This window comes from Ostrinia furnacalis, unplaced genomic scaffold, assembly GCF_004193835.3.
Source record: "Ostrinia furnacalis isolate ACB-3 unplaced genomic scaffold, ASM419383v2 OfSCF1780, whole genome shotgun sequence".
In the NCBI taxonomy this organism is placed as follows: domain Eukaryota; kingdom Metazoa; phylum Arthropoda; class Insecta; order Lepidoptera; family Crambidae; genus Ostrinia; species Ostrinia furnacalis.
In genome coordinates, this window is record NW_021132019.1 from 460,882 (window position 1) to 474,509 (window position 13,628).

Consider the following 13,628-nt stretch of genomic DNA (forward strand, 5'->3'; position numbering starts at 1 on the left):
ACTTTGTAATTAGCACAATTTTTTTTAACAAATATTATGTCTATTTTCGCACAATCCACAGCATATCTATTATTAAAAAAATATTATCAAGTTCATAGACATTGTGATCGTCTACGTTTAAGGTGGCTCTCGAAATACCACGATAAGGGTTTTCCAGTGAAACAACTCGTCTATTTCCGATAATCGTTTGTAAGGAAATGCGTGTTGGCGCTATGTATAGCGCCTTGGTAATCTTTGTCATATGATGAATTGATTATATTTGTCATGTATGATGCTTCGTACATGTCCACTAGGACAACCTTGGACTACCTTGACTTCCTAGTCAGCAACCACCTCTGTGGTCTAGTGGCACCACCATTATTATCAGAGGTCCTGGATTGAATTCTCAGTGGGGGCAAAATTTTCTTCTCGGTTTAGTTGATGGTAGTTTTCTAAGTATACCTGGCTTGTTACTACCATCTTACCTAAGTTTGTCGCCTTAAGGACAATGTTAACAGCTTGTTGTGTCAGTTCCACGGTAATTGAGGATATGAATGGCAGCTCGCTTCTAACTTCGGCCTAATCATCACTTTTTTGGTGTAAAATTAAATGTAAACCGCTAGCACGAAAAACTTTCGAGTTCGAATCGTTTGCATATTCAACAAAATTTGATACTCAATCTTCGAATTAAACGATAACGTGACAATTTTGATTCTCAAAATAAGTTTCGTGCAACTATTTCTCATACTAAGTTCACTTTACGACACGTTCACAAGGGCGCTGTTGTAGTTTTCGTACTAAATCTTTTGATGGCGATTCGAACTCGAAAGTTTTTCGTGTTAGCCGTACTGATCATATTTCCTGTAAGGTACAAATATATATGAATATCCACCATTACAATTAAATATGAATGAACAACATGAATTCAACGGAATGCGTTGACGTCGACACAACACTGCAGAAGTAAACGGTTTTTCCGACGTAAGATAGTGATTATTTTATGAATGAAATAAATATAAATACTGCAGTGTATTATTAGATAACATTTTTAGTGATAATTGATTTAGTTGTGATTGAATCATACCATATTAATTCGATGAATGATAATAATCTTCTTTATAAAATTACATGAGGTTGTTATGTAAAATATCCTTGTACTTTGGCCGCTGTTTTTCATTTATAGAATTCATGACTACTTAAAAAAAATATTTACGGTTTTAGAAATAAAAGAAAAATGTTACTTAAAGAATTTCTGTGCGAGTATGTTGAAATTAGTAATAAGATCTAATTGTGGGATTATAGTGCTACTCGTAATTGGACAATTTAAAAAACATATATTTTAAAGATTTTTGTTTAATAACCAGTGGTTGGTTTGTGTGTTTCAATGTTAACTCTATTAAATTATGTTTATTATTTCACACAATATTTTGGTAACAGAAATAAACAATCTGANTCGCCTTAACGCGACCCGACCCGCGTTAAGAAGACCCGTGTCTTACTATTTTAAACGAATCGACTAAGTAGATGATGATGAATGATGTTTTAAGTTTCGTTCGTTCGTTCATTCGTTCAGACAGCGCAGGACCGGTCGTTATAGAACTCCTTGGGGGAGGCCTATGTCCAGCGGTGGACGTCATTTGGCTGAAACGAGCGAATTTCAAGTTTAATTGATTATATTAGGAATGCGGCGATTAGTCAAAAGTGAAGAGCAGCATATTCTATCGACTACGCAAAGTCAGAAACTTTTTGCTGGCTTTAATAGTGATGTGCCATCAATGTCCTTACTGTAGAAGTGCATGACTGGCAGTTCGTAAGAACCCTCGGATGTAACATGTTTTTAAATACAATAAAGTCCGCCAATGTGATCGTCCGAGTACTGCCTACTTGAGGTTAGACAAACAACACTTAGGACTTGGGATCTCGAAAATAATAATAAGTGTATTATTTTTGTACTTCGAAAGCAAACAATTAAAGGTTTAATTCATTTTAGCTTCCTTTTTTCGTTGGAACGTAAAATCTTTGTCAATGGAAAGATACTCAAGGTTTACTATTTATGACCATCGTAGTCTATAAATAAATATTATAGTCGTTTACGATGTACAGTTGTCACACATCATATTATTACACATTTTGTAGCAAAAGCGTACCTACCTATTGCCACTATGATGCCCCTATGTTTAACTTGCTGTGCTGTGTTCCTACTATCCGTGTGTCAGATTTTTAAGTACCTACCTAAATTATTTATAATACAGGGTGTGGTTTTGTAAAACAACACCCATCTCAGGGGTGTATTTTCTTTTATTTTCATTATCTCTAGTGATCTTATACAACTAGGATAGATTTTATTCTTTAATCAAATTAATTTACTTACAAAACGTCCGAATTTTGCCATGGAATGTAATTGTTTTATGTTTGTAATTAGCGCGATTTTGTTAGAAAAATGTGCCTATTCTTGCAAAATGCGCAGCATTGTCTATTAGTAAATAATAATTATCAAGTTCATAGACATTGTGATCGTCTACGTTTAAGGTGGCTCTCGAAATACCACGATAAGGGTTTTCCAGTGAAACAACTCGTCTATTTCCGATAATCGTTTGTAAGGAAATGCGTGTTGGCGCTATGTATAGCGCCGTGGTAATCTTTGTCATATCAAACATTTTTAGTGGACATTATTATGAAGCCAATCAACCTAAATATAGTCTACAGCACGCCTTTGTGAACACAATATACGTAATAACTGGAACTAGTGAGAACCACCTCAGACCCAGAGGTCCCTAGTTTGATTTCTCTAGGCGCAAATATTTCAGCTCGGCTTGGTTGGGCTTGTTTTCAAAATCCGCCTGGCTGGCTACTATCATTTTACCTAAGTCTGTCGCGATAAGAACAATGTTAACAGCATTGTTGTGTTTCGGTAGCTAGAGGCAAGACAACCAGCTCGTCTGTGGTTGAGGATTCTGGGTGGCAGCTCGCTTCTCACTTCGGCCTAATCATCACTTTTTTGGTGTAAAATTAAATGTGCTGATCATATTTCCTGTAAGGTACAAATAGATATGAATATCTACCATTACAATTAAATATGAATGAACAACACGAATTCAACTTGAATTCGCGTCGACACAAAACTGCAGAAGTAAACGGTTTTTCCGACGTAAGATAGTGATTATTTTATGAATGAAATAAATATAAATACTGCAGTGTATTATTAGATAAAATTTTTAGTGATAATTGTTTTAGTTGTGATCGAATCATACCATATTAATTCGATGAATGATAATAATCTTCTTTGATAAAATTACATGAGGTTGTTGTAAAATATCCTTGTACTTTGGCCGCTGTTTTTCATTTATAGAATTCGTGACTACTTAAAAAAAACTTATAGTTTTAGAAAAATGTTACTTAAAGAATTTCTGTGCGAGTATGTTGAAATTGGTAATACGATCTAATTGTGGGATTATAGACAATTTAAAAAATATAAATATTTTTAAGATTTTTGTTTAATAACCAGTTGGTTAGTGTGTTTCAATGTTAACTCAATTAAATTATGTTTATTATTTCACGCAATATTTTGGTAACAGAAATAAACAATCTGAAAACTTAACCTTCGCACTTGCGGTCACAGAATAAAAACAAAAAACTTGTCAAGGTCACAGGTAAAAAAGTACGTTATTTTTAAACCTCAGACTCAGTGCATAATTAGTTTGTGCTGCGTTGTCTGTGCAACTGTTATGTGACTTTGTCGCGGCGAATAAACAGTCGAATGTCAACACTTGAAGGAGCGATGACACTGCGCCGGCGCTGTACGCAAACCTGTTGTAGTACTGACATCAAGCTTTACACTGTGGCGTCTTATGGGTATGTAATAGAAGCGATTTTCCAACAGAAATGTGTACGCTGATAGGCTGTTGACTACATGGTCAATTCATTTTGTAAGTTACTGGCTTTTCAAAACAATGCGTAGGCATTTCTGCTGATGATCAACTGAATGCTCTGTCTGAAGTTTAGACTCTGCTGGTGTAGTATTTTGAGAAAAGAAACAATTCTGTTTGCTCTAAATTCTACAATACTCTACATATTCAATAAGTAAAAATAANGAAAAGAATTTGGTTAAAAAGTCTGTTCGTGATTTAATTTCTCACAATGAATATTGTCAATATAAGTTAAAAGCGTTTTTTAAAAGAATTGATGTTAGGTAATTTATTTTCACACAAAATATTTTATCAACAAAAATTTCTCATCATTTAACCATCACTAAAACTTGCTAATTCTTTATTATTTTATAGAGCCCTGTCCAATTTCATAAACGACCCCAAAGTAGGTTGAACCAACAATAAATACTTAATAATTCCAGATAAATCCTACACAAAGGTATTGGAATTCAAAACAGCTAATATTACGATCGGAATCTCTACAAAGCCTACATTTTACGCGATGGATATCGATGTGTGAAATGAAAAGTTAAAGCAAATTACGTATTTGTATGGGAGATAGAGTTTGTGGCGATAATTCCCGTAATCGTGAGATTAGGCCCGCCCACAGTCCCCTAATAAGGCCCGCCATATACGGACAGCTTGAAGCAGCTAGTATCGATAGCTTCAAGTTGCGATTGCATAGCAAACTGCAGTATTCTATCTACGTAGACACATACACAGAACTGCTCGAGCAGTTATGACTGCTTAAGGCGGTTTCTCAGAAAGTCAGAACGAAAATTTCATTGTGCGTTCAAGCAGTTGTCAGGCATATACTGGCTGCTCGAGCTTTCGACTGCTTTTGTGCAGTTACCTCTGCCAGCGGTCTACATTCCACGTCGCGCACTTGTGACTTGCACTGTGACTAATACCAACTGCTTCATCATCATCATCATCATCATCATCATCAATTCAGCCACAGGACGTCCACTGCTGAAAATAGGCCTCCCCCAATGACTTCCACATCGCACGGTTGGTAGCGCCCTGCATCCAGCGCCTTCCTACTACCTTTATCAGGTCGTCGGTCCACCTTGTGGGTGGACGTCCCACGATGCGTTTTCCGGTACGTGGCCTCCACAGCCTCCACTCCAGAACCTTGCTGCCCCATCGGCCGTCAGTTCTGCGTACTATGTGCCCTGCCCATTGCCACTTCAGCTTGCTAATCTGTCGGGCTATGTCAGTGACTTTAGTTAGACCAACTGCTTCAGCAGCTATCAATGGCAGCTTCAAGCTGTTGACTATGACTGCAAGAGCGTTGCATGTTGTTCACTGGGTAACTCGAGCTGACCGTCTACGGGGGGCCTAAGTTTACTGCTTTGCGGTCAAAACTGATACACTATCGAGCATCGCCGAAATCTATTATGACTGTTGACATTGAATGAGTGTACGTAATTTGAATATTTATTGTGAGAATATTCGTCGAAGATCACCAACTATGGCTGAAGCAATAGTAACGCTCGAAATTGCTCGAAACACAAAACTGAAAACAGTTATAAGGATAGTGTGTTACGCATCGGTCTGCTGAATGAACTTTAAGCCCTTTTTCAGGAATTTAATAAGGAAAAGAAAAACTCTACATAAAAGTTGACTAAAACCTTAGCTCACCCTGCAANAAAAATAATTTTCTTAAAAAGTCTGTTCGTGATTTAATTTCTCACAATGAATATTGTGAAAATAAGTTAAAAGCCTTTTTTAAAAGAATTGATGTTAGGTAATTTATTTTCACACAAAATATTTTACCAACTTAATTTTCCCATCACTTAACCATCACTAAAACTTGCTAATTCTTTATTATTTTATAGAGCCCTGTCCAATTTCATAAACGACCCCAAAGTAGGTTGAACCAACAATAAATACTTAATAATTCCAGATAAATCCAACACAAAGGTATTGGAATTCAAAACAGCTAATATTACGATCGGAATCTCTACAAAGCCTACATTTTACGCGATGGATATCGATGTGTGAAATGAAAAGTTAAAGCAAATTACGTATTTGTATGGGAGATAGAGTTTGTGGCGATAATTCCCGTAATCGTGAGATTAGGCCCGCCCACAGTCCCCTAATAAGGCCCGCCATACATGGAAAGCTTGAAGCAGCTAGTATCGACAGTATCAAGTAGTGACTGTATAGTAAACTACAGCATGACTACAGTTATGACTGCTTCGGGCGGTTACCTCTGCCAGCGGTCTTCATTCCACGTCGCGCACTTGTGACTTGTTGAGCAGTTAATACCAACTGGTTCATCATCATCATCATCATCATCATCCTTTCAGCCACAGGACGTCCACTGCTGAACATAGGCCTCCCCCAATGACTTACACATCGCACGGTTGGTAGCGGCCTGCATCCAGCGCTTTCCTACTATCTTTATCAGGTCGTCGGTCCACCTCGTGGGTGGACGTCCCACGATGCGTTTTCCGGTACGTGGCCTCCACTCCAGAGCCTTGCTGCCCCATCGGCCGTCAGTTCTGCGTACTATGTGCCCTGCCCATTGTCACTTCAGCTTGCTAATCCGTCGGGCTATGTCAGTGACTTTAGTTAGACCAACTGCTTCAGCAGCTATCAATGGCAGCTTCAAGCTGTTGACTATGACTGCAAGAGCGTTGCATGTTGTTCACTGGGTAACTCGAGCTGTCCGTCTACGGGGGGCCTAAGTTTACTGCTTTGCGGTCAAAACTGATACACTATCGAGCATCGCCGAAATCTATTATGACTGTTAATATTGAATGAGTGTAGGTACCTAATTTGAATATTTATTGTGAGAATATTCGTCGAAGATCGCCTATGGCTGGAGCAATAGTAACGTTCGAAACTGCTGAAAGTACACAAAACTAAAAAGTTATGAGGATTGTTTGTCTGCTGTATGAACTAAAAGCCCTGTTTCAGGCTTATTTATAGGAATATGATAACGCAAAGAGGAACTCTAAATAAAAGTTTACTAAAACCTTAGCTTTCCCTCTAATTTCAGCGGTTTAGGATGGATTCGCCCAAACAAGAGTTATCATTTTGACATATTTCAAATATTTCGAAACTGTCAATGTGCCAGTTATACCAGGAGTTATTCTCGGATAAAAGTTTAGTCGAATCGGGCCTTAACAGAGGAAGTTGTAATCACCGAGTATTTCTTTCAGTACAAGTAATTACACAATTTAATAGTTAGGTTTTCTTTTGCTGAAAAAAATAAAATTAATAACTCCAGTGACCTCATTATGTTATTAACCAGTTCATTGCAGTTAATTCTTCTTCCCAGTTTTATGTCAGCTAATATAATATTCCAAATGAAAATTTCCAACAACTTTGTTATCATAACGTATGAATTACTAATAACGCAGTAGATTTCGTTTGAAATAAAATATTATAGCTTCACGCCGCAATGGGAACTGAATAAATTATTATCAATACGTTTTTATATTGTTTTATGGGACGAAAGCTCGAGCTTTATAGTATAGTGACGCAATACGCGGCGTGAGTGTTGTATGTGTAAAGTACTTCGTTGACTTGCGCGTTAGACGCCGCGTTAAATTTTGTTATACTTCGAAAGCAATTTGAGCTACCTTTTGCCTATATTGAAATTAGTACCTATTACAAAGTATTCTCTGTAAGTTAACGTTTTTCGTTAGTACCTTAGTTAGCTCAAAGATACGCGCTACAAAATGTGGTAACGATAGTAGCTGGATTAAAATTTTAGTTTTTTTGGCTTTTTTTGGGTTAAGTAGTAGATTGTTACAAGCTGAAATAATTAAAATGCTGGAAAAACTTACACTTCAAAAAATAAAGTTTAATTTGATTGCGTGTCGTATGGTTATATTTTAAGAAATATGCATAAATGAACGTGATGCTTTAATATTCGATGATAATTCGGAATGGATGCGTTTGCGCATGCTGAGTGTGTTATATGGAGATTATTATATTAGATAGTGTTGTTTGTTTGGGAAATATGCGCTCGATAAGGCACTATTGCATTGTGTTGTAATAGTTATCGATTGATAAAGAGTTACTTTACAGTTGTTAAACTTGTTAGGTCTATTCTGTATGTTTTCTTATTTAATTTCTCTTCTTTTTTAGATGCTCAAAATACTCAGATGTTTATTGCATCCATAATGTTACAGAGCTGGTATGCTTTATGCTACTAAGCATGGTTTGATGAATGGTAATTGCAAAGCACTTGCTATGTTATCCATAATTATATGAATTGACGATCACAAAGATGTAGCTACCTCAGTTTATGCTATTTAATTAGAATTGTGAAAGAAGCAATATCTATTAACTGTTGCTTTTATTTGCCCATATCACACGTTTAAGCGATCTTTAAGTAAAGACAATTAAAATTCCAAAGCGTCGACATTGATTTAAGTTCTTGAATTTCCATCTCCTAACTCTTAGGCTGGGTTGCACCATCTTAATTTAACTTTAACAAACGTACAAAATCTGTCAAACTCCATACAAAAAACACCGGTTATAGTTAAAGTTAGGTGGTGCAAATCAGCCATATTGTTGTAAAGTGACAGCAAATCAGATTATACATTTAATTGTAAAATCGCACTTATTACACATATACATAAGATACTACTATGTTAAGCTTGATGTGCCTCCAATTCTTTTGTAATCGAAGCTTTCTCGAGACATTGATTCACAGTAAATGCTTAATTTATTGCCCGACCACTAATATACCATTTCGAGCATTTTATTGCATTGGTATAGATATTTATATCCAAAGAACTGTCTGTTTGTAATTTGATTTAGTGACGTTGGAAAGCAAAGAGTTGTTAGAACTTAACGTTGGCTTTGTATTTATGGCGGTGGATATTGGATGTTAAAGTCACTGTTTTTGGTGATTACTATTGTTTTTAATCTGTGGTATGATGTAACCGTGATGCTCAATGAGTTAATAAAGTTAAAAGATCAGTTTGGGGCTGACATCATATTGTTATGTAACTTATGAAGTAAGTAGATAGGTTCGTAAATGACAAGGATTAGATAATAATAGCCTAGTTTCAGTGAATAAGAATCCTTGAACAGGCATTCTTTGATTTAACTATTTTTTTTAATAAGAATTTTGTGTAAAAGTTTTAATATGTCACTAACATTATCATTAGAACTGACGGCCGATGGGGCAGCAAGGTTCTGGAGTGGAGGCCACGTACCGGAAAACGCAGCGTGGGACATCCACCCACAAGGTGGACCGACGACCTGATAAAGGTAGCAGGAATACGCTGGATGCAGGCCGCTACCAACCGTGCGATGTGGAAGTCATTAGGGGAGGACTATGTTCAGCAGTGGACGTCCTATGGCTGTAATGATGATGATGATGATTATCATCACTTTGGTAGTTATATATTCATGTCTCGAAATCTTAGCACAAATATAAAAAGTTTCTGAGACAAGTGAAGCCACTGTCAGGAGCAAATCCACAAACAGACTTTACAATGCATAGAAACAATGTAAAACGTTACTTACACATAAGTTATTTAATTTTGGCAGTTCTTCGGAAGGAAACGGCCAAAACTGCATATAATTATGCAAAGCGAACCTTGACCTACTGTCCAGTGTCCAGTGAATATGTAAATCACTAAAGTTCTGTTTTCATATGAAATATGGTAATGTGTGAAGACTACTTTTAGAAATTCAGAGACGTTTTAAGATAATGTTTCATTTGATAGGAGAGCTGAGCTTAAAAGTTCAAAAAGCATTGAGAGACGTGATGCAGATCTCATGAATCTTGTCTACAATAAACAGGTAAGATCTTATTGCTTGTTTGTTTTTTTTGTACTGAATAGGCTCCGACTGCTAGACCGATTTGAAAAAATCTTTTACCATTAGAATTCTACATTATTTATTTCTGATAAATATAGGCGGTACGAAGTTCGCCTGGGAAGCTAGTTTATTTATAAACACTGTTTTTAATGGGGGAAGTTGAAATATGTTAAATATTAAAATGTTGTTCCAAGTATACCAGTTTTCTGATCGAAGGGGAAGCAACATAGTACGCATTCAAATCGTGACCCCAGGGTTATGCTAATCTGGCCATGTTAATGCCAATTAAAATGTTAACAATAGCTGTAGTAATCGCGTAACGGCTTCATTGAAACCATAGCATAAATTAAACAGACAGCACATTGCCAAACATATGAAAAAGTATTGAGGAAGTTTCAATTGATTTTACAAAGAACAATTCATCAAACTCAACACTGTTTTGTAACAAATTGTATCTTATAACAAGATTTTTTTATTCTTGGTGTTAGTAAAAATGTTGCTGTATACTGAAATGACAATCCAAAATTCGTCTAAATTCAATCACGAAATAATCACAGTAACAACAACTAATTTGTATCTCCAATTTTGGACTTGTTTTTAATTTTCTTGGATTTGGCCTGCAAAATAAAAAAAACGGGTCCAAAATTATATTTTTTCATGAACATTCAACTGCCTCGGCGTCGAGTCGACACACCAAAGACTTAACACGTCGCGTCGTACACTGTAGGTTTACTCGTATATTGTGGAAGAAAAAGAACGCACTGTTCTGTTTGTTCTATTCAGGTTGCACTGAAGCGAACCGGTTTGGCACAAGCCAGTGCGTTTTATTCCTTCATCCCGTGCTTAGGGTGCACAAGTTTGCAATGTAATGTTTTTTAATTAAAACTCCAATTCCTGCTTTTGTGATGTCTTAATCGGGATGGGATTGTGTTGTTTGATTTGAATTTGAATTTCAATGGCTGTAATCAACACGCCTATTTTAGGTTTAAAAGTAGTAGAGATAAAGCAGCTTTATTTTAAAATGCGAGTAAAATACAATTATGTTTTTTCTTAAACTTTTCATAATATTTTAATAAATACTAATGGCTATTTTCACTACGGTATGAAACGTAGTAGCATGGATAAACTAGTCAATCATTCATACTTAGTATTTTTATGACTATAAGAAATAGTATAAATAGACGAGAGAAAAAGTCATAAAAAGGATTGTAAATTCGCACAATAGAAACATTTGTGTGTTTGTTATATCATAGGCTTTACTTAATTTGGGGACAGCATCGTGTAACAATTCTAAGTATGTATATTTATTTACTATCATAATTTTTCAATTTTTTCCTAAGTGTACCTATTTATAAACAGTTCTCGCTTTTGTAGCTATAGCAATGTTGTGATCAAATCTTTGTCAATCGAAAAGGGCAAACCGTTCATTCACACATTTGCGATAAAGATAAATTGTTTTATACACCGTAGGGCTGCAATGGGGTGCATCAATCAAGGGCGAGTTTTCAGGGGTGCCAATAAAACCATTGGTCTGAAATCTGAATTCAGATACTTATGATGACGAAGTAATGCACATTTTACCAAGCATATGACCTATGCTGTAATGAGTTTTGCGTATACCAGCAGAGTTTTAAGGTTACTTTTTTTTATAATCCTCAATGAAAATAATTTATCGTTGTGCAATAAATTCATCTAGATAAGATCGCACTAAGTCTTTTGAATGGGATAATAAGTTGTAGATTAATGTTCGTACCCAAAAAAACAACTTGTAAGAATCAGTTGGTTGTCATCATCATACATTCAACAATCTACAAATTGATCTAATAAACATTTGAATTTTTATTTTACCCAAAAAATGTGTCAACCCTACCGTGCCTGTTGTGGTGACAACAATCAATAATGTGGGGAGGATATAAAACCAGTATCACTTCCTACTGCACCCTTCGCTTCCGAGCTTTTTGTTGGCACACCTGCGAGCTTTGAGCTTTTGGTCGCTACATCGCCAATTATACTCAGAAAAGTGTGATACTCTTTGTGGTTTGTACAGGGTTTCCTAATTGGCATTGGATTTCAAAGGCCCTAAGGTACATAATAATATTCTAAATCGATGATAATGAGGAAGGGGTCTCTTGATGATAAAAAAGACAAAAATGTTTGGAATATTAACTACCTACCTACTCTTAAAGCTTGAAAATTAGGCTGAGTGATTGAGTTTTCTTCCTACACTTGCCCTGGCTTCTTTTTTCTATATTCTTAGCGCTCCTGCACACAACGCCGCTACCGCGCCGCCCGGGCGCCCCCACGCCGCCCCCGCGCCGTCGCCGCGCCTTTACACTGTTCATACGCACCGAGTAAAACCGCTGCCGCGCCGCCACCGCGCCATCAAAGCATAATTTCGCCCGCGGCGTGGTGGCGGCGCGGCAGCGGTGTTCACGCGGCGCGTATAAACAGAGCAAAGGCGCGGCTACGGCGCGTCGGCGGCGCGGTAGCGGCGGCAGCGCGGTACCTAGCGGCGTTGTGTGCAGGAGCGTTTAGGCTGGGTTGCACCATCTTACTTTAACTTTGACAAACGTCAAAAATCTGTCAAACTAAATAAAAAAAACACCGGTTATCGTTAAAGTTACGGTCAAAGTTATGGTGCAACCCAGCCTTACACTTTTATCATTTTCACGTAAAAATTCACGCGCTAGGTTTTAAGTAATACTCGTATATCAAGAATTTGGAGAACACTCCTGCCTAGCGACAATCATACACAGAACTATGTTGCATTCATCATAGAGGATCATTGAGGATTCCTTGTCATTTTGCAGATAAAAGTGTATACAGAACTGATAATAATTTATACAGTGCAATAACTAAAATAACTTGTCACGCGGCGTCGCATGATTATGTGATTGATCTGATTATAAGTGTGTTATTATTAGATAATCAATATCAAAGATAAGTCATCAGGTAGGTATGACTGAGGTACGCTGACTTGGAACATTGATAGTAATAAACGAATTTAAGATTTCAAAATTCTTTTGGTTTTTGTTACAGAAAATATTGTCATGTTCAAGCTACGGAACCAAATAGTAATCTATCATCATCATCATTTCAGCCATAGGACGTCCAATGCTGAACGAACATAGGCCTCCCCCTAATGACCATGTAAAATTTGTAGTAACCATGTAAAATTCTATCAGTACTATGTAATTTACTATTACTTTTGCCTGTATAACGAAAAGAAGAACGTTTCGTATCCCCTTCGAACACAGAAATCAATCGTGTAGTCGATACAAACGCGTGTACAAATCGTTAACAAATGAATCGATTTGTCTCGCGCCGCGTCCTGATTGATGGCGGCGCGCGCGCACCCTCGGATTTGGGGCGTGAAGGGTGAATGAATATTAATGTGCCCTTAGAATAAACCCGCAGCTGGCAAATGTTTGAATCAGCGTTAGAACAAGCGTTTGGGTGTTTGATCAAACGTTTGTGATGGTGTGGCTAAGAAATCTTTTGGCCAATTTTAAAAGCAGTTTGTAACCTGATGGTACTCCACTCAATCGATTTAATATAAGATTCAGGACCAATATCAGACAGGGGTACTACTATTAAGATTTATTCCAGATTAAATAGTCTGGCTGTTTTGGTGACAATAGATGTGTATAAGCTCACTAGATGTGATCTAGTCACACAGAGATAGCCATATCCGTACTTTATTTGACTTACACAAGAAGTTTCAGAGACTTTTTAGGGCCACGGTATTGACCATATCATTTTACATCACAGTAATAAGCCTTGAATAAATAAACTCTTAACTAGTACTAATTAAAAATCATATTAGCAAACCATAAATTAATCTGTTAAGAATCGAGACAATTATCCTTTAATTTGTGCCAAAGTACCGTAGCTGATTGTCAGTCCGTAGCAAGATGTAGCCAAAAC